Source organism: Chelon labrosus, assembly GCF_963514085.1.
Source record: "Chelon labrosus genome assembly, chromosome: 14".
Taxonomy (NCBI): domain Eukaryota; kingdom Metazoa; phylum Chordata; class Actinopteri; order Mugiliformes; family Mugilidae; genus Chelon; species Chelon labrosus.
This window is the reverse complement of record NC_140347.1, coordinates 1,832,119-1,860,115: the sequence shown is the minus strand read 5'-3', so window position 1 is coordinate 1,860,115 and position 27,997 is coordinate 1,832,119. Positions and strand designations below refer to the sequence as shown.

At 40.5% G+C, this 27,997-nt stretch overlaps 1 protein-coding gene and 1 long non-coding RNA gene across 2 annotated transcripts in view; both read left to right on the top strand.

Annotated features, from left to right (window-relative positions):
* LOC311499747 (protein NLRC3-like) overlaps nt 1-27,997 on the top strand; it is a gene marked incomplete at its 5' end in the record, with an annotated part of 52,388 nt that overhangs the window by 17,249 nt on the left and 7,142 nt on the right. The window lies entirely within an intron of this gene.
* LOC311499770 lies at nt 13,587-26,546 on the top strand. The gene is made up of 6 exons (XR_014699461.1): nt 13,587-13,642; nt 21,397-21,575; nt 22,335-22,465; nt 23,939-24,040; nt 25,194-25,310; nt 26,425-26,546. It is a non-coding gene; the product is annotated as an uncharacterized lncRNA (long non-coding RNA).

The window sequence follows — 27,997 nt, the reverse complement described above, 5'->3', positions numbered from 1 at the left end:
CACCAAGAGGACCAACAAAGAAAGAAAAATTCTTTCTGCCGTGCATCTGACTCAAACTTTGTCATTTTTATGATAAGTTTACGTATATATTGTGTTTCACTGTATCATCTTATCAATAAATACTTTGAATATTAAAGCTGGTTTGTTTAATGTTGTATAAGAGCAAATGTTGGCAACCTCTTCTATTTAGTCCCAAAGCTCTTCAATATTACTAGATAATCATTTATTAATAATTAAAGATTAACATCTGAGGAGATTCTTAAGTTTCCTCAAAGTCATCTGGTGGTGTCATCTAGAAACCATCTAATGGTGTAGGTAGGGTGGGTATGAGTGTATAACTCAGCCCTGTGTGGAGCCAGTGCTGAGGATGGTGGTGGAGGAACAGTATGGACCTAGTTTAACAGCTGGAGGCTGCTTTGACTTAAATATCTGTGATGAGACAATTAAAGGATGAGCATCCTGACGTCATTGTCTTGTAGTTCCAGGGGACTCTGAGCAGAGTGGAGGACCAGAACCAGAACCAGAACCCGCTGATTTGGGACTGACCCACCAGCTTGACCCTTAGCAAAAAGAAGTTTATTCAAGTGTACTAGAAGTATACTTATTTTATACTAAAATTGAGGTAGTATACTTGAAGTTTACTTTTTATATACTTTATTTCATATACTTAAGAATAGTATACTGAAGTATACTTGGCTTATACTGAAAAGTATAAAGAAAAGTGTAAGACTAAGTATATATATACTAAGACTTACACTTATACTTTAAGACTAAAGCTTATACTTGTACTTTGGTATACTTTTTACTACTTTCTGCCACAAAGTACTAATACTTACTATATCTTAGTCCAAGTACAGAATAAGATCAAGTCATTGACTTGTGCATATATTTAATTTAGCAGAATAAAAATGTTTTTCCACTACACAATTTATTTGTGGTATTACCCCTTTTAGAAACTTACATGTACAAGATCATATAGTGCTGGACTTCAGAAGTTTACAGTAAATGGTGTGTGTGTTCACTAACATTATCTTTATGTACCTTAAACACATACACAACAACAGAAACATTGACTTGACTTTATTGATCAAGTTCTAGTCCCTTTCATAAGAGTTTGACAATGGTGTTAAGTACACAGCATCATCCGTTTCAACAAGAACACATTTAGTTTTAATCATGTCAGGCCACACAGCATTAACAGTTTTGTTTTGTTTTATTCTCATATATAAAGTACTTTGTTCTGTGAATCTTTACATACAGGCCTGTCTGATTCAGTAAGTACCTCAACTAAAACATAACATAGTTTGGCACATGAACAAAAAGCAGAAATTTGATGTTAACACATGTGTTTAAAAATAACCAAGTCATTAATTAAACTAAACATATCATCTTTCAAGCATACAGCACTGTTGTATCTCTTCTTTAGTCTGAAATGTCCACGTCCAGTTTGCTTGTGGTAGGGTTCTCAGTGTTGACTTCATCATCATCATCTTCTTCACTGTTTGAAGTGTTACTCCAGTGTTCTTCTGTGTTGATTTGGTTATCTTTATTATCATTCTACATGTGAACCAAGGAAAGAGAATGAAAAATGTAGTTCACAAAACGATTAACTGAAATTGTGCAGGTGGTTTACTGTAGCTTTTGCTTTGTGCTGACAGTGTTGTCATTCGTCTACACTTAGACTAGAGGATAGGTCAAAATGTACCACAATTAAGATAAACTGTCTGTTAGATGGTATGAATGCTCTCAACTATTACAGCAAACCTCTAACTACATGTACAGTAAACTACATGTGTGCACTGCTGACACTTTCTGAGGGTGTCACTGGAAGCCCTCTGATGAATATTATATAAATCAGTGACGTGGCATATGACATGTGGTAATGATTATAGCTACCAGGGGAGCTGACAGAACAGTTTAGGGAAGATTCAATCAAGCAGGATAAGAAAGTTACCCAGACACATGGGGGAATGTATCCTGGCAACAGAAGATGTCCTGACATATTTCAAGATTGGATGTGTGTAATAACTTGGACAAACTGTGTCATTGTGTATTTACCTGTTGAAAGGCAGTATCCAAAAGCCTAGGTGTGGAGGAGCTCCTACTGTTGAATCATCTCTAACTTCTCTGTGGGAAACAATAGGTCGACTCATGTCATCTTGTGTGTTGTCCTGTAGTTCTGTCCTGCCCTGGAAAGGTGGGGTGTTCAAATATGAATGTCAATTATTACTCAAGTCATTTAATTCCCCATGGGTATACTGAGTGCGTTTTTAACATAAAATAATCCCAACATGTTTTGGGAAGATGCCTCCAAATGAGACTGTACATAGTGCATGGGTAGCAATTACCTTTGAAAATAAAACCACATTCAACATTTCGCCTTAAATTGTAAATATTTGTACAATATATATATATTTCCAAACTAGGCTACAAATTGATGAATTCAATCAAAGTTGCTCAACTAAATGTATTACAAATTAGTAATTTATATACAGTAGTCCCCAAATAAACTAAAATAAAACATTACATTTTAGTCTGACCTTTTCAACTGATGATGATTTACATATCAAACCAGTTCAACATATGCAACTGGAAACGGTAATTTAATATAAAGCTAGACACATGGTAACTTGGAGCTAACCTCACATCACCAGCAGCCTGTGGAAAGTAATGGAATGGAATATTCTACCAACTCTGTAGAACATAAAGCTCTGCTGCACTGTAAGCAGCAAGCTAGCTGCTGTGTTCTGATCTTAGACATCATGAAATCATAACAGTCTTAATTCATTATCTGTTACTTACTTTTACTTTCCATCTGTACTTGGTAGTCCTTGGAATCTCTGCTGTGTAATCCTCCAAATGTCTTTTATAAGGTCTACGACGTTTCTCCATGTTAGCTCTAATGAGCTAATTCAGAAGCTTCTCCAGCTCTCGCTGTCACAGTGTCGCGCACATAAACTGTACGGTCGCGCGTTGCACTTCCGGTCCATGTTCCCGCCTCCCTACCTGGCAGCCAATGGGAGCCTAGTTTCAAACTGGCGTCCACCGCTGCAGGTAACGATCTTGTTCTCCAAAGAAAAAACAACGGTCCCGTTCTCAACAAGGAAAGAAGGAGAAAACGACATGGAGGTGAAGTGGAATATTAAAGGCAGAGAAAAGTCAGACGGTCCAGCCTTTTTCCCAGCAAAGGTTTTAATGTTTGGTGGTAAATTGTTGCCTTTTATTTCTTCCCAGTTACCTTGATAGCATTGATTTAATCAGAGCCGGCCCAAGCCTCAATGGGGCCCTAAGCAAAATTTGATTTTGGGGCCCACTATTTCTGCCAATAATATTGATTGTTGATCATTCACACACCTACTACAGTATAAACTTATTACGCCTGACATGTCTTTACACATTTAAGGGGGTGGCCTAGGTAATAACATAAATAATACCAATGCTGGGGAAGTTTCACATTACGAGTTGATGTAAAAAAACAACAACAAAAAAATAATATGTTTATTTTGCTCACATAAATAACCAAGCTCTGCAGCAAACAATTTGAGCAACATATCTGCCTATCAGCCTGATCCAAAAACATATTGCTAGCACTGCGCTTGCTAGCAAACAGATGACCATCAAATATTAGCAATAACTTTGTTTTGAAGCCAAAAAGAAAAAAAGGGGGAAATATATAAGGCCAACCCTGAGAATCAACTCGAAGTTAAAGCTCAGACACAAATACAAAATAGGAAAGATAAATCTCTCTCGTTTTAAACTAGCTAGCTATTAGCCTATGTCATTAACTGCTACACAAATCTCTTTGATTAACATTCCATGACATGCAAACATACCTTTATCTTGGCGTTTTTTCTCTTCTTCCTCTTTCTTTTCTCTGCTCCTGAAGGATATGTCCTTTTTTGTGACATTTTTTGCCCCTCAACTACCTGCGCTTTGGACACTCAGTGCGCATTGCACAGCAGGAGGTAGCCTACACATTACCGGTATAGCGGAGCTTTGACATAGAACGGCAGTAAGAATCACTAGGCCTACATCAGCAGCAACACTAATTTTTTTTTTGTTTGTTTTATTTCATTTTTACAATAATATATCTTTGATCATACAGAAAGCATCACTCATACATGCAAAAAATAAAAAATAAAAATATTTTTTTGTTGATTGCTCTTTGGGGCCCCCTACTGGCCGCGGGGCCCTAAGCAGGTGCTTAGTTCGCTTATGCCTTGGGCCGGCTCTGGATTTAATCTGTCACTTTGTCATAGCCCAGTTGTTTGCACGTGACGTCACCGCCGGCATGCTGCCCATTGTTTTCCATCAGTTACCACTCTGTCATATTCAGTCTAGATCAGGGATGGACAACTGGCGGCCCGGGGACCGCACACGGCCCGCGACCTCACTCGAAGTGGCCTTTAGATTAATTTTTGAGAATTATAAAAATGTGTCCTCTGCGGCACTGAATCAGTTGTAATGACACAGTTGGCCACTAGATGGCGCCTCTAATGCAGACGCCGCCTCGTGCTTCCACCGGGTCTTCTCTACCAGTGAAGAAGAGACGTTGAGCCGTGGCTAAGAGCGGAGAAAATCGTGTGTGTTTCAGGTGAAATGGGAAGATTATCTGTTCACAGAATTTAAAAGCAAACCTATGTGCTTCTGCTTAGAGACGTTATCTGCCATGAAAGATTTCAATTTAAGTTGCCGCTACAACACGTTGCACAAAGTTAAATACGAGAAGTATACTGAAGCTGCAAGGGCTGCTATTGTAGCGGACCTTAAATCAAAAGTACACAAACAACAGCGACTTTTTACCAGTGACCACTGCTGGTAGTGGTGAGGTAGAGTGGGTATACAGGGAAAATGTTCAACTCTTTCTTAGTGTAAAAAATCACAAATAAGTTCTTGCAATTAATGTTTGATGTTCTGCAGGTTTCTGCCATCCTTGAAGAGGATGGTAATTTGTATGTTTTATTTTCATGAGCCCTTTGCACTAAAAAAAATAACTAAGTGGTTATTTTTGTTTGCAGAAAGTAGTATACTTGAAGTTCATTTTATTAAGTATACTTGAGTATAAGTATAAGTATAGTAAGTATACTACAGACCATGTACTTGTAGTGTACTAGAAAGTATACTAAGTTAATACTTCTTCCGGCTAAATTGGAACGTTTAAAGTATACTTTAAGTATACTTTTATAAACTAAAATGTGGACTAGAAGTATATACCTAGTGCACTAGCAGTATATAAATGAGTGTACTTGTGGTATACTTAGAGTATACTTTTATAAACTAAATACATACATACATACATACATACACAAACATATTTAAAATGGCAGTTTTATCATATATGGTTATGTGTGCGGTCCAATGTTGCCCTCTGGTAGTGTTGATGAAAAATTGTGGCCCCCTCCATCATTTAAGTTGCCCATCCCTGGTCTAGCTGATTTAGGTGTGATTTATGTGCATTCCCTCTATAGAGTTTTTTTTTTCCTGATCGCATTTAAGTTCAGAAATGTACCTGATAAACCATCCTTCATGCCTCTTTAACAAGTGTGTTAATTGTGGATGGTGAATAAAAATAACACTGAAGTAATGTTTTGTGTTTTTTCCCTCACAGTCCATGTCCAGGCCAAGTTCCCCGACACCACCATGCACGATGTGAGACCAATCAGAAGAAGAAATGCAACAATATAAGCTATGCCAAGCAAGTAGCTGAAGAGAAGTTATAAAAGTAACGTTTTCGTTTCTGTCAAGGTATTTATTATTTTTGGTTCCAAAGTGCACGTCTTTGGAACCAAAAATAATAAATAACACTTTTCTTTTACCTTTTTCTTTTGACAAGGAAGGACTTCAGTTCTAAGTTGGAGACATTTTGTTTACACATTTTTACATGTAAATGTGAACAGCAAAGAAGGACTTGATTTCATAGAAGCTCTTTGTTTTTGAAATGCGCATATTTAAGCAGGTATTTGTAAATACACTGTATGGTATGTTCTATAAATATTAGGGCCGGGACTCGATTAAAAAAATTAATCTAATTAATTAGAGGCTTTGTAATTAATTAATCGAAATTAATCGCATTTTAATCGCATATAAATATTTGACCTGAGAACAGTGAGAAGTAATTTTTTTCATATGGATTTTTAGTATACCATTGAATAATGACTAAATTTCCCATCCACGGGGCCAACCAAAGCGGTCTCATCAGCTTCTTCTTTCATGTTCACTGTGGTTTGTTGTTGTCTGAAGTAATGAACAGTGTTGCCAACTCCTCAGGAAAGGAAAGTAGCTATTGGCTGTCCTAAAAGTCGCTTGAAGTCGCTAAATGACGTCATCGGCTAATTTGCATAATTTACCTTTTGGATGTAATTGTGATGGACGCTGTATTATTAACGCGCCTCCTTTATCCGGGCTTGGTATTGGCAAAATGACTCTAAAGAGACACTCTGGCACAGTAACTTAAGTTTTTTTTTTTTTTAGTTTTCTTAAGTTTGGTTTAGTTTCTAGCCTACAAGTCACAGGCACAGAAGAACATGAGCATTTTTTGCCATAACTAGAATATTTTTAAAATTTTTTGTACAAACGGTTTTTACTTGACAAAATTAACAATCTAAATGGATTATTATTTTATTATTTATTTTAGTGTGACAGTGAAGAAACATTTACATCCCGCTCTGTAAACCAGGGCGCGATCAGCGGCAGCTTTGCGCATGCGTCATTCGTTTGCAGTCTGGACGCGGTGGCGTGGTTCTCCCTCTCTGCTCTGACCGCTGCTACGCGGGGCTACTGTGAGACTGACCGCCTGTGAGTGCTTTGGGACGGGAGAGGGGCTCACGGCAGCACCCGCTGCTTGTTGAGGACACTGGTAATGAACGCTAGTTGGTGCTCCAGTATAATCGGTCCGCCGAAACTCATCCAGTGAGAAACGTTCCGCGGTGCAAAAATAAGTGTGATTAAAATGCGTTAAAAAAAATGAACGCGTTATTTTTGTGTAATTAATTAATCTTAATTAACGCGTTAAATTCCCGGCCCTAATAAATATATAACTTGTTCTCAACATTCTGTCTTGTGATTTTGTAAATACATTGCAGTCTAGTGTACACACAGTATGGGTAAACTTTAAGAATACTTTAAGAAGTATATTTCAAGTATATAAATAGTATGCTACAAGTATACTTGTAGTATAACGACAAGTAAACTAGTAAAATGCCAAAAAATTCTGTTTTAGTAATTCTAAGTTCATACTTACCCTTAGTAAAAAGTAGTATGCTTGAAGTTCATTTTATTAAGTATGCTTGAGTATAAGTATAGGTATAGGAAGTATACTACAGACCATGTACTTGTAGTGTACTAGAAAGTATACTAATTTAATACTTCTACGGAATAAATGGGAACATTTTTAAGTTTACAAAAGTACTCTTTCAAGTATACCACAAGTACTCATCTATATACTACTAGTGTACTAGGTATATACTTCTAGTCCACATTTTAGTTTATAAAAGTATACTTTATGTATACCACAAATACACTCTTCAATATACTACTACTGTACTAGTTATATACTTCTAGTTCATTTTTTAGTTTATAAACGTATACTCTAAGTATACCACAAGTACACTCATTTATATACTGCTAGTGTACTAGGTATATACTTCTAGTCCACATTTTAGTTTATAAAAGTATACTTAAAGTATACTTAAAACGTTCCAATTTAGCCGGAAGAAGTATTAAATTAGTATACTTTCTAGTACACTACAAGTACACTCGCCTATATACTGCTAGTGTACTAGGTATGTACTTCTAGTCTACATTTTAGTTTATAAAAGTATACTTAAAGTATACTTTTATAAGTGAACTTAACGTATACTTTTATATACTTAAAACGTTCCAATTTAGCCGGAAGAAGTATTAAATAAGTATACTTTCTAGTACACTACAAGTACATGGTCTGTAGTATACTTACTATACTTATACTTATACTCAAGTATACTTAATAAAATAAACTTCAAGTATACTACTTTTTCCTAAGGGGAGGCCGGCCAGGAAGCAGCTAACTCACCTGTGATTATTAATTAAAACTCACTTAGTAGTCAAGTAAAAGCAGGAAAGGCTCTCAGAATAATTTATGTTTGAAGTTGAGATTTAAAGGAGATCAGAGTCAGCTGATCTGTTTTCCTTAAATAGATTCATCCTCAGCTGTGGGGCCTTGTAGACCTCTGAGGATCTGATGCTATTTGACGTGTATGTTAGTGTTTTAGTTTGGCCCAAGCCCCGCCCACTAACATGGAGGGGGTGGAGCTTATGACCTATACTGCAGCCAGACACCAGGGGGAGCTCTACTTGATTTGGCTTCACTTTAGAGTTCTATCTTTCTACTGTCTATGGTTCTGACCTGTATGGAGCTAAAACCTCAGTGATTTAACTGAGACCATGAAGAGCTTTGACAGTAATGAGTTTTAAAACAGACCTGATAGAACCAGACCAGAACCACATCTAGTTTATATTCCTAAATGTCTGAATAAGATTAGTTAGAATCAACTGAAGTCATATTTCATGTATGTTAAAGATCAAAAAGTCTTTAAATACTGTTAGAAGGCAGCTGTGTTTATGATGGCTCCTAGGGGCAGTGGTTTTTATTTCATTGTTCATTTTATTTAGGGGCTGAATTATCTTTTTATTTAAATGTCTCTTAAACGTGTGATAGTTAAATATTATTGAGTGTTTAAATCCAACCTGTCAGAAAGTGTTATGTGTTAAATGAAGTTGTGGGCGTGTCCTAAAAAGTCTCTGTGGTGCGTGGTTCCAGGAAACAGCAGCAGAGTGAGCGCTCTGGCCTCCCTCCAATCTCCTGTACCCAGATGTGTGTCCATGAAGAGTGACCAGACTATGTTTGGACTTATTGAGGTTGAAGATTAAAAACTATCTCCTGCTTTGGTTTTGTTTCTCATCCTGCCTCATTGCCTGTGTTTCTAACATTTGGATCCTGTTTTGAACTGATATGTAACAAGGTTAATTTTGTCCAATTAAAGAACAACAGGGCACGTATAAACTTCTAAGTTGACGTATTTGTACGTTGAAAGTTGTTAATATCTCTAGGATCTGCATTTGTTTGGTCCAGACTTTAGTTTGTGTAGTATCTTCAGACTTGTGTGCTCAGATAGAGGTAGCTCTAGGCTCCAAGTGTGTGTTACCTGTCCTGAAGGCTAGAAGAGGAAGAGCTATGTCATGTGATCTCTCTCTGTCTGTGCTGCCTACCATGTGCAAGTAAACTTCCACAAAGCTACTTTTGTGAGTCTTTTTTGAATGTGGTCACAATGTTATATTGGCGACGAGAATGAAACTTTTCGTGCCCTGCTCTATCTGGGATAATTGGATGATTGGACTCCAGGTGGACAAACGATTTGGTGGAACGGGGAAAGAAGACAAGCAGGTGAGATGGCAACAATTGGATCCCTGCCACCATTTGACTCAAAAGTGCAAGCATGGGAGGAATACTGTGAAATAATGGAACACTTCTTTCCAGCAAATGATATTGATAATGAAGATAAAAAGAGGTCCATATTACTCAGTGTCGTGGCTGCTCAAACTTACAGTCTGATGAGAAACCTCCTAAGTCCTGTAAAACCTCCAGAAAAGACTTCTGCACAGTTGGTAACTTTATTAAGACCCACTTTAATCCCAGAGATTTAAATTTGATTCACGCATGAGAAGACCCACTGAATCTGTGGCTGAGTATGTTGCTGAGTTAAGGAGACTAGCACAAGATTGTAATTATGGAGAAACACTTTCACAGATGTTAAGGGACAGATTGGTATGTGGGATAAATGATGACTGAATACAGAGAACATTATTGTCTTTAGCCCAGGCTATGGAGTCTGCTAACAACAATGTGCAGGATTCACAATCAAAAGCAGGAGCCATGTCCTGTAACACAGTGTGGGCTGGTGGATGAGAAGGCAGGGGGCAGAGAAGAGAGAGCTGTTGGAGAGTAGGAAAGGATACAGAGTGTTATCACTGTAAAGGTAAACATGCACCAGAGGACTGTCGGTTCAAGAAGGTAAAATGTCCTGCATGTGGAATGGTGGGCCATATAGCTCGGTCAAACAGTCAAAGACAAAAAAAAAAGAAGTGATGATAGACCCAAGGAAAGAAGACGCAGCACACAGGAGGGAAAAGTGCATTATTGTTCTCCCAGAGTGGCAGAGGTGAGCACTGAGGAGGAGGAGCAGACATTCTCAATGTCCAGTGTCCTTGGTGAGAATGAAGAGGAGATGGTGACACCCTACCAGGTATACATGACACTAAATGGTGCACCAGTGACATTTGAAGTGGATACTGGATGTGGTCTGACCATACTTAATGTGAAAACATTCAAAGAGAAAGTGAAGAATGCCCCTCCATTAGAAAATAACTCACCTGAAGTAGAGAACATATACAAAGCAGAAGATCAAAGTGCTAGGAAGAACTTATGTAAAAGTGAACTCCAAACAGCAGGAGAAGAGACTGCTCATCATTGTAGTTAAAGGCACAGATCCAAACTTATTGAGAAGATGGTGGTTAAAGCATTAAAACTTGATTGGGCTGAAATAAAGTACATGTCAAACTACCCCCCACAGCCCCTGAGCCTGGAGAAGGTGCTACAAAAGCATGAGGGAGTATTTAAAGATGAACTGGGAACGCTAAAAGGTTTTACTATTCATGTTCCATCTAATGCTGCTCCCTGTTTCTATAGATCCAGATCTGTTCCTTATGCTATGAAGCCCAAAGTTGATGCTGAAATAGACAGATTGTTAAGAGAGAACATCAGTACTCTGACTGGGCTGCTCCTGTGGTTCCTTTGCTAAAGCCAGATGGTAACTGCAGATTATGTGGAGATTATAAATGAACTGTAAATAGAGTCTCCACCCTGGAGCAGTAGCCCATACCCAAAGTGGAAGATCTGATGGCTGGGGGGCAACAGTTGACAAAACTTGATATGAGTCATGCATATCATCAAATCCAAATGGATGATCAGTCTAAGAAATACTTAACTGTAAATACTCATCATGTTTATATATAACAGACTGCCTTTTGGTGTACCCTCAGCCCCTGCTATATTCCAGAGAACCATGGAGAAAGATGACCTATTATGTATTGTGGCACACTTTAATATTCCTGTCCAAAAGTATGGTAGGAAAAAAGAGGTGAAAACCAGGGTAGTAGGATTAGTAGTGCTAGGAGTCCTGGTAGTGCCTGGAAGCCCTGTGCTGCCTAGGGCAGGGGGTCCACTTGATCCTTTTGTTGAACCTGGTGCTTCTGCTGTAAAAGGTGATGAGGAAGAGGCCACACCAGCTACACCTCAAGGAGAAGAGACTGAATGTGAGGCTCCACCTGCAACTTTGCCTCGTTTTGAGCCCTTCTCCCCACAAGTCCAAGGCTCAAGTACGGATGCTAGGCTGAAGGTTGGTCTAGCTCGCCTTCAGCTAGAGGCCCAGGAAAAGGAAAGGACTCACAGGGCAGAGTATGATCTTCGTCTACAGATTCACAGGTTAGAGATCGAAGATGAAAAAGAAATCTCATTGCAATGACTTCACTTGTAGGCCATGAGAATATCTTCAGCAACAAAATGACCACATGCACATGAGAACTCTAGACCTTCACAGACAACCCTTGGTACTCAAAGTTTTGATGTCAGCAAAAATATTTAAATTGACCCTGCACCTGAGATTCCCCTCTCTGCACCATCAGAAAATGAAAACATAAGAATGAGTAAGACGGGAAAAAAGAAGAACTTCACAGAAAGTGAATTGGAGACGCTACTCACTGGAGTGGAGGCAAAAATGTCCTCTTTGACAGCTGTCCTCCAGCATCAACAATAAACACAAGAGGAGTGAGTGGGAGAGTGTGTGTGAGGCCACCTCACCACAATGTTGGTTAATTACATTTACACATCACATCTGATCTGTACATTGATGAATGAACATGTTTCATCATGTGATGGTTCTTTTATATCAATGTATGTCCAGTCCATAGCTCTGATTACATTCAGAAAACCGGCTCTTTAATGTTGACCTGTTCAGATGCATTGTGGGTATTTGATATACCTGTCTGACATGAGGATAACTCCGTCCCACACGGCTGGCATGGCTCTGCTCAGGGTCGACCGGCACAGTCCCGATCGGTCGGACTAATAGTTTTCACATTGATGACAGTTTCCCAGCATCACCTCTAAGTGTCTCCAAAGGATCAACAGCTGTAGAAGCCAGCGTACGCCAGACATGACGTTGGCGTGAGGCACGTACAAGTTCATGGTCATTTCACTCTTGATTCATCTGAACTTTTCCATGAATGAGTACGTACAGAACGTTTTTGTGCTTTTAGATCAAATCCAGCACTGACGAGGGAAAGTGAGCAGCTTCTTCTCAACACATGAAGGTGGAAAGTGTCTGAAAGTCGACCTGAAGTGAGTTCAACAGGTGAAAATCCTACCAGAGAAATCTATAATGTCTCATTAACTGGATCGCTATGATTCTATTCAGTTTCATCACTGAACTGTAGAAGTCTTTCTTGATCTTCTTGATTGGCTGTTTCAGTTCTACTATCCTTTAAATGCTGTAGAATACATATGTGGGTTAAAGTACAGTGGTTGTAGAATGATTTCATGTGTCTCTGTTAGTGGTTATGAGATGAAACCAACAGCAGTTTGACTGTAATCTGATCTGAGTCATCAGAGTCTGAACTGGTCTGACAGCTTTGATCAACTTGACTGAGTTTATTTGAACTGTTTCAACACTGGATCACTGGATCACTGGGAAACATCTTAAGATAAACACTAACGCCTGTCGCCATGGTTACTCTGGTTACTGTGGTTTAGGTGACCCGTCCTCCACCCCGACCTCCTCCTACTCTCTGATCTGTTCAGTAACTGATTTAACTTTATCGATTGTCTGCTCTTATTCTTCTTCTTCATCAGTTTTTAGTTTATTGATGGATCAGCTGACAAAACATCCATTTCACTTCCTGTAACATATGACTCACAAAAATAAAAGCCTGCTTTTCATTTTATTTTGAAGGGGTCCTTTAAAAGTCACATGATGCTGTGTTGGTTCTCAGTTATTGATGATAGATCGTCTGGTCGTCGTCTTTGTTTCACTGTAAAAAAAAAAAAAAAAAAAAAAAAAAAGTCCCGACAGGAACTTGAGTGTTTTTTTTCGTGTTTATTCATCTTTTTGTAAATAAACGCCTTTTTCCACCAATCAGATGGCGGCTCGGCTCTGGCTGAAGAGAGGGAGGAGTCTGTGTTGAGTCTAGTTATTGGTTATTGAATTGCTTCACGTCTGAGGCTTTTATTTTGGTATTTCCTGATATTTTGAGGCTTTTAACTTGAATTTTTTTATATATTTTTTAATATTTAAGTTGAAATATTTTTTTTACATCCATCATTTTTGTTCATGAAGAGAATAAAACTTAAATGAATAAAACTCTTCTTGTTCTTTATTAGTCTGGAAGAGATGCTTTTATTGTGAAGAGAAAGAGACAGAAACCTGATCCTGTTCATGATGTCATGTAGATGGAGAGGGAGGAGCAATGAAAGTGAAAGTGTTCAGTCTGTTTGTTCAGACTCCATCTTGAGGCGACGGAGCAGAAAGAAGAGAAGTGAGATTAAAGCAGGGTGAGTGATAACACAACTTTATTATCATTTATTGTCCGTCAGTTTTCTCTTTATGGAACGTGGAGGGAAGAAGAATCAGACGTGAATGTGGTTCCTTATTGATGTGATCATGTTGACGTATGAGGAGCCGTGTGTGGTTTAATTACTTACCAGAGTTTACGGTGCGTACGGAAACTTTCAGGGTTGAGTTATAATCTGAGTTTAGTGCAGGTCTCTAAACAACTAATGTCAAGGTGGAGATCTAGAAATAACAACTTAAGGTGTGAAGACAAAGTCATGATGCACACACCTGAAGGTGGTCACATGAGATCAGGTCTGAACAGGCTCAGACACAGCAACGCCCACAACTCCACCTCTCTGAATCAGGAATGAAACTGTTGTTCTGATCGACTGCTTCAAGCATCTTGGACAATAAACTGAACTATGAACAAGTCACCACAGAAGCTGTCAACTCCACATTCACTGCATCTGGAAAGTCTTCTCAGAGCTTCACTGTCTCTCAGGTCGTTATGTTACAGCCTTATCACAAAGTGGATCAAAGTCATTTTTCCCTCTCAAATTCTACACACAACATCCCATAATAGCAACGTCAAAAACGTTTTGGAAATTTTTGCAAATTCATTAAACATAAAAACCTAATAAATCACATGTACACGAGTATTCAGAGCCTTTGCTCAGTACTTTGTTGTGTTGAAGAAAAAACAATCCAAGTCTAGTTCCAAGTTTGCTGAAGTGGTGCAAGTTTATTGGAGTTCCAGGTAACGGTGAGCCTACCGACACAGAGTGGGTCTGAGACCAGAGACTCCCCTGAATGCAGGGCCAGAGAACAGATATACCCTGTCCCCAGGTCTGGATGCAGACAGTTCCTGAATAGATCGTATAGTGGATGTATATTGGTCAGTCGAGGGCAACTTTACACAGGAGGGTGAACTCAGTAGGGGGCAGAGGTGGCTCCCAGACATGGTCAGAACAATAGGACAAAAGGACAAAGGGGTGACACTCGGGTAGTATGATCAAGGCTCTCATCAGCAGGGTAGAGGAGATGGGAGGGTAGACAAAGGAGTATGATCAGGAAACTGATCAGCAGGGGAGCAGACAGGAGAGATTAACATATGACTGGATCAAGGCCAATGTCCCTTCAGATACAGAGTACTTAAGTTTTCTTCTTCAATCCACCCTTTTTTTTCTTTTTTTTTTCAAATAACAAAAGATAACCATAAAGGAAAACCAAACAACGTAAGAAAGAGCAATGTCAGTTTTCAATTTCATACAGAAAGTCAGAATTTCCATTTTGTAGTTGTGGGTTAGATTCAGTTGTGGTTGCAGCCAAATACATGATTGTAGCAGTTGTTTTAGTAATCAGTGATTTGCAAATGGATTTGAGGCAGGTAACTAAAAGGCTGAGAATGAGCAGTGCACCATGTCCAAGTAATATAAATTTGAAGATTAAGTAGCCCAAAAATCCCAATTTCCCTTTAAGCCTAACTGGTGTCAACAGGATGATGTAAAGTCTTAACAATGTTGTTCATGTGATTGGTTATTTCTTGAATGGTACCATTGTGATCAGGAATGTGCATCATTCAGTTCCAACAATAGCACATGTTTCTCCTTGGGAGGCCAATAGATAGTCCTGTACAGCACGATCCTGCAGAGACATTATTCCGATGGCAGTCATTTTTTTGCGAGAGTGTGGCTATGCCCTCTGCAGTCGAATTTGCAAGGTCTTTGACCGTGAGAGAGATCTCTTATCTGATCTAAAGCTGCCATGACTCTGTAAAATAAGATTAGATTAGATTAGATTCAACTTTTTTGTCAGTACACATGTACAGGTACAGAGCAATGAAATGCAGTTTAGCATCTTACCAGAAGTGCACCAGTAGTAAGTGCACGTGGCATAAATATTATGGTATATAGTACTATGGTACAGGTTGTTTTTACAGCATATGGACAATATTTACAGATCAAAGCCTAAGTACAGGTGAGACCATGTATACAAGTGAATGAGCAGGATATACACAATGATTGAATGAGGTACTATGAACATATCATACAGATGGATTTGTTCGTTAAATGTGAGTAGACTATAAACAGGAACTGTAACATTATTTACAATAGAGGAGATGATCAGATGATAAATTAGGTGATACAAAACAGACAAAGTGAGCAATTTACAGTGCATAAACAATAAGCAGTAGCTACCTAATGTTACTAAACTAGTGCAATACTCGGTACATAGTACTGTGCAAACAGATTATTTAAAGTGTGCATTTGCAGAGTAGTCCAATAGTGCAGTGGTGATGGTGTAAAAAGTCTTTGGTCAGTGAGGGAATGAGGAGTTAATGGGTGTGAGTGAATTGGTGTGTAGGGGTCAGCAGGGGGGAGTGGGGGTCCGAGTTCAATAAGGTCACAGCTCTGGGGAAAAAGCTATTCCTCAGTCTGCTGGCCCTTGTCTGGAGGCTTCTGAAACGCCTGCTGAGGGCAGGAGGGAAAATAGTCCATGTGCCGGGTGAGAGGAGTCCTTCAGACGCAGACAGCGCTTCTTCTTGACGTCCTCAATGGCAGGGAGTGGAGTTCCTGTGATGCTCTGGGCAGTTTTCACTACGCACTGCAGGTGTTTACGCTCCGCAGCAGAGCAATTCCCATACCAGACTGTGACACAGTTGGTTAGGATGCTCTCAATCACGCAGTGGTAGAAGTTCACCAGGAAGACAGATGTTCTTCTTCAGTGTCCTCAGGAAGAAGAGACGCTGGTGAGCTTTCTTGACCAGGCTGGAGGTGTTGGTGGTCCAGGACAGGTTCTTCCAGATGTGGGTCCCCAGGAACTTGAAGCTGGAGACACGCTCGACGGCCATTTCGTTGATGTGAATGGGGTCATGCGTGCTTCTTCCCTCCTTCCTGAAGTCCACAATGAGCTCCTTAGTCTTTCTGGTGTTAAGGAGCAGGTTATTGTCGGCGCATCATGTGGCCAGGTGCTGTACCTCTTCCCTGTAGGCTGCCTCATCGTTGTTGGTGATGAGACCAATCATGGTGGTGTCGTCTGCGAACTTGACGATGGAGTTGCATCCATGCACAGGTCTGGAGTCGTGGGTGAAGAGGGAGTACAGAAAGGAGCTCAGCACACAGCTTTGTGACACACCGGTGTTGAGAGTGACAGTGGTGGAGCAGATGTGGCCTGACCTCACGTGTTGTGGTCTGTTGGTCAGAAAGTCCATGATCCAGTTACAGAGGGTGGTGTTGGTGCCCAGGGCAATACACACAGTCAGTGATGGCCTGGATGCCTTGCCACATGCGTCAGGGGTCGGAGTTGGAGAAGTGACCCTCTATCCTCAGCTTGTAGCAGTGCTTGGCCTTTTTGATGCCCGTCCTCAGGTTTGCCCTGGATGTGCTGAAGCCTGTGCATCCCCTGATCTGAAGGCAGTGTTGCGGTCTTCAGCAGGAGCCGCACCTCCTTGTTCATCCATGGCTTCTGGTTGGGGTACGTGGTGATCTGCTTCTCTGTCGTGATGTCATTGATGATGGTATTGATGTCCATAACAGAGTGTCCAAATGTGAGCCACAGGTGGCTTGAGAAGCAAACATACTCCAGTCCGTGTGTTGAAACCTGACCTGGAGTACAGAGTCTGTCCCTGCTGGTCACACCTTGATGGTCCTCACTGATGGCCTGACACAGTTGATGAGGGGTGAATATTTGGGGGTGAGGAACAAAGAAAGGTGATCTGATTGACAGGCATGCAAACTCCTCACCTTTCGGCGAAATTCGCCGTTTTCAATCCAAATTGGGTGACTTATGTGATTCGTGCAAATCCGAGGAGAAAATATTTTGGGGGGGGGTTAGCCTACTCGTTGACTTTTATTTTAATATATTTTAATAATATAATAATATAATGTTCTATATACTATATATAACCGCTGACTTTATTTACAGACGCGAACACATATTGAAATGTGTTGTCAGAGCCCCATGCGTAGCCCCTATGTGTTTATTAAACATGCACAGACTTTACCCGCCACTTGCAAGCGCTATGCACGTCACCGATCAATACCGCAGTACGTTACAGCGATTCATTAATTCAGTCTTCGACAAGGGAGAAGCAAAAGAAGACGTTCAGACGCCGGAAATCTCTCTGTTTTTCACGGCCCCAGAGTTGAATCCTCGTTCAGTCTCATGAATGAGATTATTGACGGAAGAAGTGGAAACATGAAAATTGGCACATTCAACTCCATTCAGACAGTGAAATATGCCCTTCAGGCCCGAGGAAAAACAGCCATTGAGCTGTTCAGGCTCAATGGCTCAAAAGTTTTTTTTTTGGTAAAAATTAGTGAATTTGTAGTCTGTTGTCTTTGTAAATCTCTGTTTACCAAGCGGGGGATGGGGGGGTGGGGGGTTCGTGGCCATTTCCCTCTTCGCGCACTCTTCTCACCTTCTTGACCCCTGACCAGTTTGCATGCCTGGATTGATGTGGGGGAGGGGGGTTGTGGTGTAAGCAGCATCCATGTTTGTGTAAACATGGTCCAAAGTCTTGTTTCCTCTGGTGTGGAAGGAAACATGCTGGTGGAATTTGGGGAGCACAGTCTTTAAGTTTGAGTGATTAAAATCACACGCAACAATAAAAGCAGCCACCAGGTGATCAGTCTGTTGTTTACTAATGGCTGCATAAAGTTCATTCATTGCGACCTTAGCATTAGCATCCGATGGAACATAAGCAGCAGTGATGATGGTGGATGTGAATTCCCGTGGCAGATAGAAAGGTCTACACTTAACCATGAGAAACTGCAGGTTGGCTGAGCAGTGGCTTCCAAGAGTAACAGAGTCTGTACACCAGGCTTTGTTGACATAAATGCACAAACCTACGCCTCTGGTCTTGCCGGAGTCATCAGCTGATCTATCCGCCCGGTGTGTGTAGTGTCCAGCTCGCTCAATAGCACTGTCCGGTACACCGCCGTGTAGCCATGTTTCGGTGAGAATCATGACGTTACAGTCCAAAAGTCTCTTACTGTGGGTGAGGCGCAGTCGTATCTCGTCCATCTTGTTTGCCAAAGACTGCACATTAGCGAGGAAGATGCTGGGCAAGGGGAGCCGGTGTGGTGTCAGTTTTAGCTTAGCTTTTAGCCCTCGGTTCAGTTTAGTTCGGTTTAGTTTAGTTCGTTCAGTTTTGTCACTGAACTGTAGAAGTCTTTCTTGATCCTGATTGGCTGTTTCAGTTCTACTATCCTTTAAATGCTGTAGAATACATATGTGGGTTAAAGTACAGTGGTTGTAGAATGATTTCATGTGTCTCTGTTAGTGGTTATGAGATGAAACCAACAGCAGTTTGACTGTAATCTGATCTGAGTCATCAGAGTCTGAACTGGTCTGACAGCTTTGATCAACTTGACTGAGTTTATTTGAACTGTTTCAACACTGGATCACTCTTGGTTTCTCTAAAGCAGTTCATGTGTTCAGTCAATGGTTGTAAAGGAACTTTGTGGCCCCTTAGGGTCCCTCAGTCATCAGGGGCCCACAAAGGAATACAGACAGCACCCTGTAGTCAGTCTGGTGGTTCTTGATGGACCCATTCAGCTCTCCTCCCTTTGCACCGAGGTGTTAGTCTTGATGATGTGGTTGAGCGTCCACTGCCGGTGGTGACACTGGTCTTCAGGACAGCTGTGTCTTATTGGAGCTTGGTATGCTGCTGTCAGAGGAGGGCGCTGTTTCACCCCTTCCTCTCTGCTGGTCTTAGGTCAGTATGTTCTTCTCTTTCTGGTCTTCAGCCAGCCAGTTGTCAAAGTGAACATCAGGGTGGGGCTCATATCCAGGTTGCTCTTCCAGTCACCTTCACTACTGTGTTGATGATCAGGACGTCCTACAATGAGCCAGTGTATTTTCTCTGTTTCTGTTTCCACGTCCTGCAACAATCATGTGAGTCTGAGTTCTTCCCTGTCTTCCTGGGTGGGGACAAAAGAGACAGAGACAAAGACTGCTGCCTATGTCCCTGAGATGCTTGTTGAGGGTTTGTCTCTCAGACTCTGTCCACACATTTGTCCTGTTTGTCATCAAGAGTCTTATGGATCCTCTTTGTAGGAGCAGTTTTCTAAAACCGGCTCCTCCATCTTTGAACATTTTGTGTATTTCTAGCTCTCTTGTCCTTTGTGTCTTTTGTCTGTTGCTTTGTAACCCTTGATGCTACACTCCATATCCTCACATTCACATCAGATGTGCCTCCCTTTGACCAGCATGGATCCAATCCTCTAGTTCAACGGTTCCCAAACTTCTTTGGCCGTCCACCCCCTTCTATGTCCCAGCCATGTTGACGCAAAAACAAACACAACACAACCATCTTTTTTATAGCCATATTAAAGGCAGCATGTTTAATCTGCTCAAATGACCACAACACACATAGAATAAAATAATCACCATGACAACAACGTGCTCTCACATTTGAATTCAACTGAAACACTTGAACATTTTCAATAGAATGAAACTAATTTAGCACAAGCTTCCACTTTTAAGAGCAAAGAGGATGATGATAGGATCAGAGGCAGAAACAGATCAGTTGAGGGACAAGTTAGAATATTTTCAGCCTCGTTAAACAAAAACTGCAGCAACTTTAAATGAGCGTGGAGCTAACACAACACCGTCATCATAGCACAGCGCTGATGGAAATAACATTAGAACGCCAGTAATTAAACTGGAATAAAGTTACACACGACCCACAACATAAATAACAAAGAGCATAGGCTCAGGAACAGATAAAAGAAGAGGATCCATCTGAGGATTTTAAAGAACAGAGCAGGTGGCTCAGCTTGGTGTACACCAGTGACGTGTGATGAGGTTCATGACAGATTTACAATCATGAACCCAATGGAATAGCTTCAATTCTCCATTCAATTGGCTGCTTTCACACTAAGTGGTTACCTGTGAGAACAACAAGCATGTGTTACTAGTGAGCAGAGCAGTTCATGAGAGAGGATACAGCATCAACACAGAGTTTCCCCTGAACTCATCAATACTTTAAAGTCATGATATTATGTTTTGATGAGTACTGTGAGTCTGTGAAGGTTCTCAGTCCTTTAGATCATGGTATCAATTAAAGAACAAGCTGAAACAAAGACATCTGGACTTGTTCCAAGTCTCCAAGTCCAATGTGACCTTCAGGTGGACTCCACCCACAGATGTTCCTGATAAAAACCTAAACTCTCCAGCAGACATTTAGAGCTGAACACTTGGAGGAAACATCTTCTACAAACACAACAAGTCCACATGAGTTTGTCTCAGCTTGTTCTTTAATTGACGCCATGACCTGAAGGACTGAGAACCTTCACAGACTCACAGTAACACACAGTTTGGATTCCTTCTATTTCCTCTTTTATTTTCTAATCTGTTCTGTCTTTCCATTGAAGTTAGTTTTACTTCCTGTCTTTGTCTTTTCCTGTCTCTGTGATTGCCCTCACCTGTCTTCCCTTGTGTTCCCTCATTCCTTCCACCTGTGTCTTGTTATTAATCTCCATGTGTATATATAGTCCTGCCTCATCAGTCAGTCAGTGTTTACTGGCTGCTCTCTGATTGTGTTTCCTGGATGTTGTCTGTCTTGGTCTGTTGTTCTGTTTGGACTCTACCTGCTCATAATGTCTCCTTTGTATATCTTCTTTTTAATGGAATTACCTGTTCATCACTGTGGCACCTTTATGATTTTTTTTAGTAAGTACAGGTCCAGAGTTCAGCCATTTTCTTGGCGCTGTATATTTTTATAGCTGCTGTATCTGATCATGTGCAGGTAGCAGCTGACTCACCTTCCCTCCAACCGTCTCACAGACCAGATCATTAAACTGCAGGAAGTCCAGCTGTGCTGCCTCCTCTCCCGACGTCGTCCTCTCTGCCATGCTGAGCTTTTCCTGGAGTTTCTACTGAAGATGGAGAAGAAGTCGCTGGTTGAGCTGAAGCCTGAATCCAGAGGTGATTCTGACCTGGAGATCAAAGTTCATCCACTGAGCAGCTGTTTGTTCACACTGTGTGTGTCTTCATGTGTCTGTGTGTAGTGTGTGTTGGTGTCTGTGTGGAGTGTGTGTTAGTGTCTTTGTGTAGTGTGTGTCTTCATGTGTCTGTGTGTAGTGTGTGTTCGTGTCTGTGTGGAGTGTGTGTTAGTGTCTTTGTGTAGTGTGTGTCTTCATGTGTCTTTGTGTAGTGTGTGTCTTCATGTGTCTGTGTGTAGTGTGTGTTCGTGTCTGTGTGTAGTGTGTCTTCGTGTGTGTGTTAGTGTGTGTTAGTGTCTGTGTGGAGTGTGTGTTAGTGTGTGTGTGTAGTATGTGTTAGTGTCGGTGTGTATTGTGTATATGGTGTGTGTATTTTGTGTGTGTGTGTGCGTGTGTGTGTATTGTGTGTACCTTCAGTCCACCTGTTAACTCAGAATCTTGAGGATTGTGAAGAAGCTGCTGAATATCTTTATTTTTATTGTAGTCAGATATTTCTTTCTTTTCTCCTCAACAGTTTCTTGTAGTTTTAGAGTTCAGCTGGAGAAGATTAGTTTTAGTAAAGAATTCAAGTTGTGTCTTTAAATATTCATCTATATCTTTAAATACTAATGAAAAACATTGACTTTGTCCCACACAAGTACAAAGGCTGATCTCTACGTCTACAATCAGATCAATGATTGAAAGGTAACAAGGAGGAGTCAGGAAACGCTCTCTGATCCTTTCTGCTTTATTTTCTCTACAGGTTCAACTGGTTTTAACGTCACTCTGAAGTTATGAGGAAGTGACGGCGTCCTCACAGAGAGAAAGAGCAGCTTCTTCTCAACACATGAAGGTGGAAAGTGTCTGAAAGTCGACCTGAAGTGAGTTCAACAGGTGAGAATCCTACCAGAGAAATCTGGAAATGTCTCATTAACTGGATCACTCTCTTTATTGTTCTTTATTATCAGGTTGATTCAAACATCTCTTTAAAAAGCCTCCAATTGATTCAAAATGCTGCAGCGAGAGCATTGACAGGAATCAGAGAGTTTCAGCTTCTCTTCAGTGGATCTCTGTGAAATCCAGAGTTTAAATCCTCCTCCTTCCATCCGAGGTCCTTTAAGGCCTCCATCTGATCTCAGAGTCTCATGAAACATGCATCATCTTGTTCTCTACTTTTTATCATATTGATGCTAAACCACATATTTGTGTGACAGATGGATTTATCATCTTGTTCCTCCTCTTCTCTCTCTTTTTCTGTCTCTACTCATCTGGACTCAAGTAGATGGTTCCTCCATATGAGCTGGTTCTGGTTCTGGTTCTGTTCAAGGTTCCTTCCTCTTAAAGCCAAGTTGTTTTCTTCTCACCGTCACATTTTCAGGCTGGGTTCTTTAAAGAGTCTTGAGACAAAGAGTTTCTAACAGATGAATGAATCATCATGGATCATACCAATGATCAACTTCACAGGTCACTGTTGTTTTTAACATACAGTAGGTCAGTGTTATGATGTGGACAACTGGAAGGAAAGAACCCAGACGCTAGACTCAAGAGTTGAGGCTCAAGGACAGGACTTTAATGAAAACAAAACTCCAGCAGAGTTCCACATAGACAAAAAGATCAGGAGGAGCTGGCTGGTGAAAAAGGCTGGAGCGTGGGCTGCCCCTGGAGCAAACAAAGAAAAGCAGCTTATTCAGACTGGACACCAAGGAAATAGACTAAATGACAATAGCTGCTTCTAGAGTAACTACCACGGAGGTAAACTGAAGAACTGGAGATGAGTGGGACAGTGGGACGTCCTTAAGTAGGGTTCAGCTTGATTGGATGATGAGAAGCAGGTGAGATGTCAGCCCCGCCCCAGAATAACGACCAGCAGCTCAACTCCAAACACCTGAGGCAAAAACAGAAACCAAACAAAGACAAAAGCAAACCAATAGAGGGCGACAAGTCACCTCTTAACAGTCAGACTGTTTTCTCTCACATAGGTCAGACAAACCAACAACTTCATTTATGTCATTGCAACACTTTCCTCTCTGGGTCACTTGTGGATTATTCACATAAAGAACCATGTGAAGTTGTGTCTACTTCAGGTCTGTAAAAACATTAAAGGAATAAACTCAATATTTTGACTGTCACACATTTGAGGTCATGTACACCACTTTGGGATGAAACGTCATCTTGAGATTTTAGATTCTGAGGTTATTGCACCAAATCTAAGGACTATAATAAATATATTGTTGATTCCAGACTTGGAACACAATTTAAAATATAACCCTGTGTTGAGTAGATGAGATCCTTTATAACGTACCATTCACTCAGAACCGTTTTTAAGGAACATGTCAGACTGTTAAAGTCTTTGTCTTGTTTTTGCAGGAAAATCAAGACTCTCCTGTGTCCAGCTGTGTCCATGGAGACTGATCAGTCTAAGAGTCCACCTGTTGACTTGAAACGTGGACAGAAGTCAGCTGATCAGAGGTAAGAAAACTGAAGGTACATAAAGTATCAAACACATTTTAGCATCAGGTCTGAACTGAGACCACAGTGCACTCAACACTACAACCAGAATAATACCTTATAGTACTATCTGGTGTTGATCTGACTGGAAGTCTTAATGTGTCCTTAATCTGGACATCACCTTCATCCATTCATCCATTTTTGTGCACTCATGAGACAAAAGCTAATGAAGGTATTCCATGGTAATATCTCTGGTTATAAAGTAAACCCTTTAAAATCTTCACTAATGTTGCTCAATGAGAAAGAAAGACAAGATATAAATGATATGTTTTCAAGATCTGCGTCTAATTTCACATATTTGGATGTAAAAACTTCAATTAGAGGAAATAGCACCAATAATTTATGGACTCACCAAAGAGTCTGTGTATGAATCTATAGACAGATGGAAGCCCTTACATATATTTACATATGGTAGGGAGATAAATATCTGGCCATGGTCTAATGACACCAGCAGAACCACATTATCTACAAAGACCCCACTGATAGGTCTGCTCCAGTTGACCCCAACTATATCTAATCAGTATCGCTCCACCTCCTGCAACAGCTCGGGTTCCTTCACCTCCAGATAGGTGACGTTCCATGAGACTAGAACTTCTTTTGATTCCTGATGTCAGAACTTCCATGTCCCAGACTTTGCTTGTTGTCCAGCCCACACTGCACCTGACCCCCAGGTGTTTTCCTGCAGGTGGTGGATCCACAGGAAGAAGGCTCCATGTTGTTTAGTAATACCCTAGATACAAGTCAGACCACTCCTCTCTGCACTGAACAACAACTTTGTTTGGGTATTAATTTTGACCAAGGACTCGTCCACATATCTGAACCAGGAGTTGTTCCTTTGAAGGAGCTCAATGATCTGCTTTCCATCCTCTCTGTGGATAGAAAGGCCTCAATAGTGACATTATAGAAAACATGACACAGCCGAGCCTTGGCTTGTAAAAACCTTGATTATATAGAAATATGTGGTAGCTAAGTCAAGAAGGACACATGTATGGTTGGAGTGATGTCAACTGTAGAAAATGTTGTCTTCTTCTTGGAGACATTTCTAAATTAAATTTTATTTAACTAAATGAATCAAAGATGAGTCTTGAGGACATTTTATATCCTGTGTTTGTAGGAGGATCCATCAACAGAAACATGATTCTCCTGAATACAGCTGTGTGTCCATGAAGAGTGATCGATCCAAAGGTCAACTTCTTAATTTCAAGCATGGACAACAGTCTGATGATCCAGGGTAAGAAAGAATGAGTTTTCTGTTTTCTGTGCTTTCTTTGCATTAAAACATTTAACATAATAATTAGGGGTGGGTCTCATTAAAAAAAATTTAAATTTAAATTAAATATATTAGAAAAAGAAAGAAAATATCCCTGGCCAAACCTGAACTGACCTAAGGTTAAAGTGCCTCTGTATTTACTTTAAGTATGTTTTCAGAACAGTATTGATTTCGTGCTTTCATCCGTTTCCTCGAGCTCTGATGTGTGCATCAGTGACTGCGTTTACATCTTCTTTAGTATCCCGGTTTTGAGGCTTATCCGGGATATGATGTTTACATGGAACACAGAGAAACCCGGTTATTCATATCCCTGTATACATGATTAATACCAGAAACCCGTTTTCTGATCACTGCATCCTATCTGCGCATGCCTGTTTTACGTCTTTTTCAGTGTTTTCCAACGCGACCTAACTTGTTCAACAGTGCGAGGTGGAAAACCAGCATCACGTAGCTTTTCCGCAACAGACTTAAATATGTCGGCATTTCTGTGTTTTCTGGCATCTAAACACGTAGTTATGTTGAGTTCTTTCATTATTTTAAGGCAAAATTCAGTCTCTTCGTCGCTCCAAAAGTGAAAAGTTCTCGTTGCCGCCATGTTGATTGTATATCTCGTGCGTCGCCTGGCATCACTCGCGCCTGCACAGCCGTCAGAGATCGGGATAAGGTGTATACATGCTCCAGTATCCCGGCTTCTATCGGAGTACTCCAGGTGGCAAAACCGGGTTTCTTGAAATCGTGAAATGGGCATAACCTGATTTCTGAATTCGGGATATGGAGTTTACATGGACAAACACAAAAACGGGATACTTCAAAAACCCCTTCAAAACCAGGATACTAAAGACCATGTAAACACAGGCAGTGTAATCGGTGTACTAGGAAACCGTGCACTGACAGTGCGATTCAGTGTGTTAATTTTTTTTAACTTTAAAAAAATATATATATTTTTTTTTGTTTTTATTTTTTTTTAAATTTTTGTTTCATCAAAATTAACGCGTTAAAGTCCCACCCCTAATAATAATTGAAGCGTCCAGAAAGAATTTACCCAGTAAAGTTAGTCCATGTTGTGTTTTAACAGGATCCATCAGCAAAGACCAGATCCCTCTGGAATCACATCTGTGTCCATGAAGAGTGACCGATCTATGGATAAACATATTAACTTCAAAGATGAACAGCAGTCTGCTGATCCAGGGTCAGAATTAACACAGATCTATTAATCATTATTCAGTTCTGTTCATTAGACTGTCATGTTTTAGTCCAGAGTTTATCTGTCATTTAGTTTCCTCTGTTAAAACAGCACATTCAGTAATCAGAGCACTGTTTGTTGTTCTCATGTTGTGTTTGTGGCATCAATAAAATGATGATCATCACCAAAGTGTGTTTGTTAAAGAAGTTAGTTTGAATCAAAGATGTTTCTCCACAGACTTCAGCAGCAGATCTCAGTGGTTTCCAGCGATCATCATCACAAAGACCTGGACTCCATATTCATGGTGAGTAAATATTCAATCACAGCTACTACTGCTAACCTCAACAACCACAAACTAGCATTCTGGTTGGAGAAGTCTTCATGTTGAATGCTGTCAACAAGCAGCCTTTCAGATCAACATGATTGTGTTCTGATCATTTAAATTGGATTATTATTCTGTTCCAGCTGCTGGAGGAGAACATCATCAGTTTTATGAAGAAAGAGCTGAAGAAGATCCAGAAGGTTCTGAGTCCAGATTACCCAGAATGCTTAGAGAGTCTGAGGGAGGATGAGGAGGTGTTGGAGGGTGAGGATGAAGAGCAGAGGAGGAGCAGCAGAGATTTATTTGTGAAAATCACAGTGAACTTCCTGAGGAGATTAAGATTAAGTGTCTGTCGGCCAAGTATACTTGTGTATACAATGAATGTAGCAGGAGGAGCTGGCTGACTGTCTGCAGAGCAGTAAGAGGATTTAACAGCTTTAACTTGATGGAAAGAGGAAATGGAGGAAACATGGGAGAAGTTTATATTTCTAGACTCTGATGTTAATATGATGAAAACATCTGAATCACATCTATGAATTCATCTGGACTGAAAACAGTCACATGTGAATGTTATTAAAATGAATGAGTTTACTGATTCATTACATTTCTTGTTCATTCAGGAACTCCTGCTGCAGAGTGTGGACGTAAAGTTAAATCTACTCTGAAGGAGAAGTTCCAGTGTGTGTTTGAGGGGATTGCTAAAGCAGGAAACTCAACCCTTCTGAATGAGATCTACACAGAGCTCTACATCACAGAGGGAGGGACTGCAGAGGTCAATGATGAACATGAGGTCAGACAGATTGAAACAGCATCCAGGAAACCAGACAGACCAGAAACAAGCATCAGACAAGAAGACCTCTTTAAAGCCTCACCTGGAAGACATGGACCAATCAGAAGAGTGATGACAAAGGGAGTGGCTGGCATTGGGAAAACAGTCTTAACACAGAAGTTCACTCTGGACTGGGCTGAAGACAAAGCCAACCAGGACATCCTCTTCATATTTCCATTGACTTTCAGAGAGCTGAATGTGTTGAAAGAGAGAAAGTTCAGCTTGGTGGAACTTGTTCAAAACTTCTTTACTGAAACCAAAGAAGCAGGAATCTGCAGCTTTGAAGAGTTCCAGGTTGTGTTCATCTTTGACGG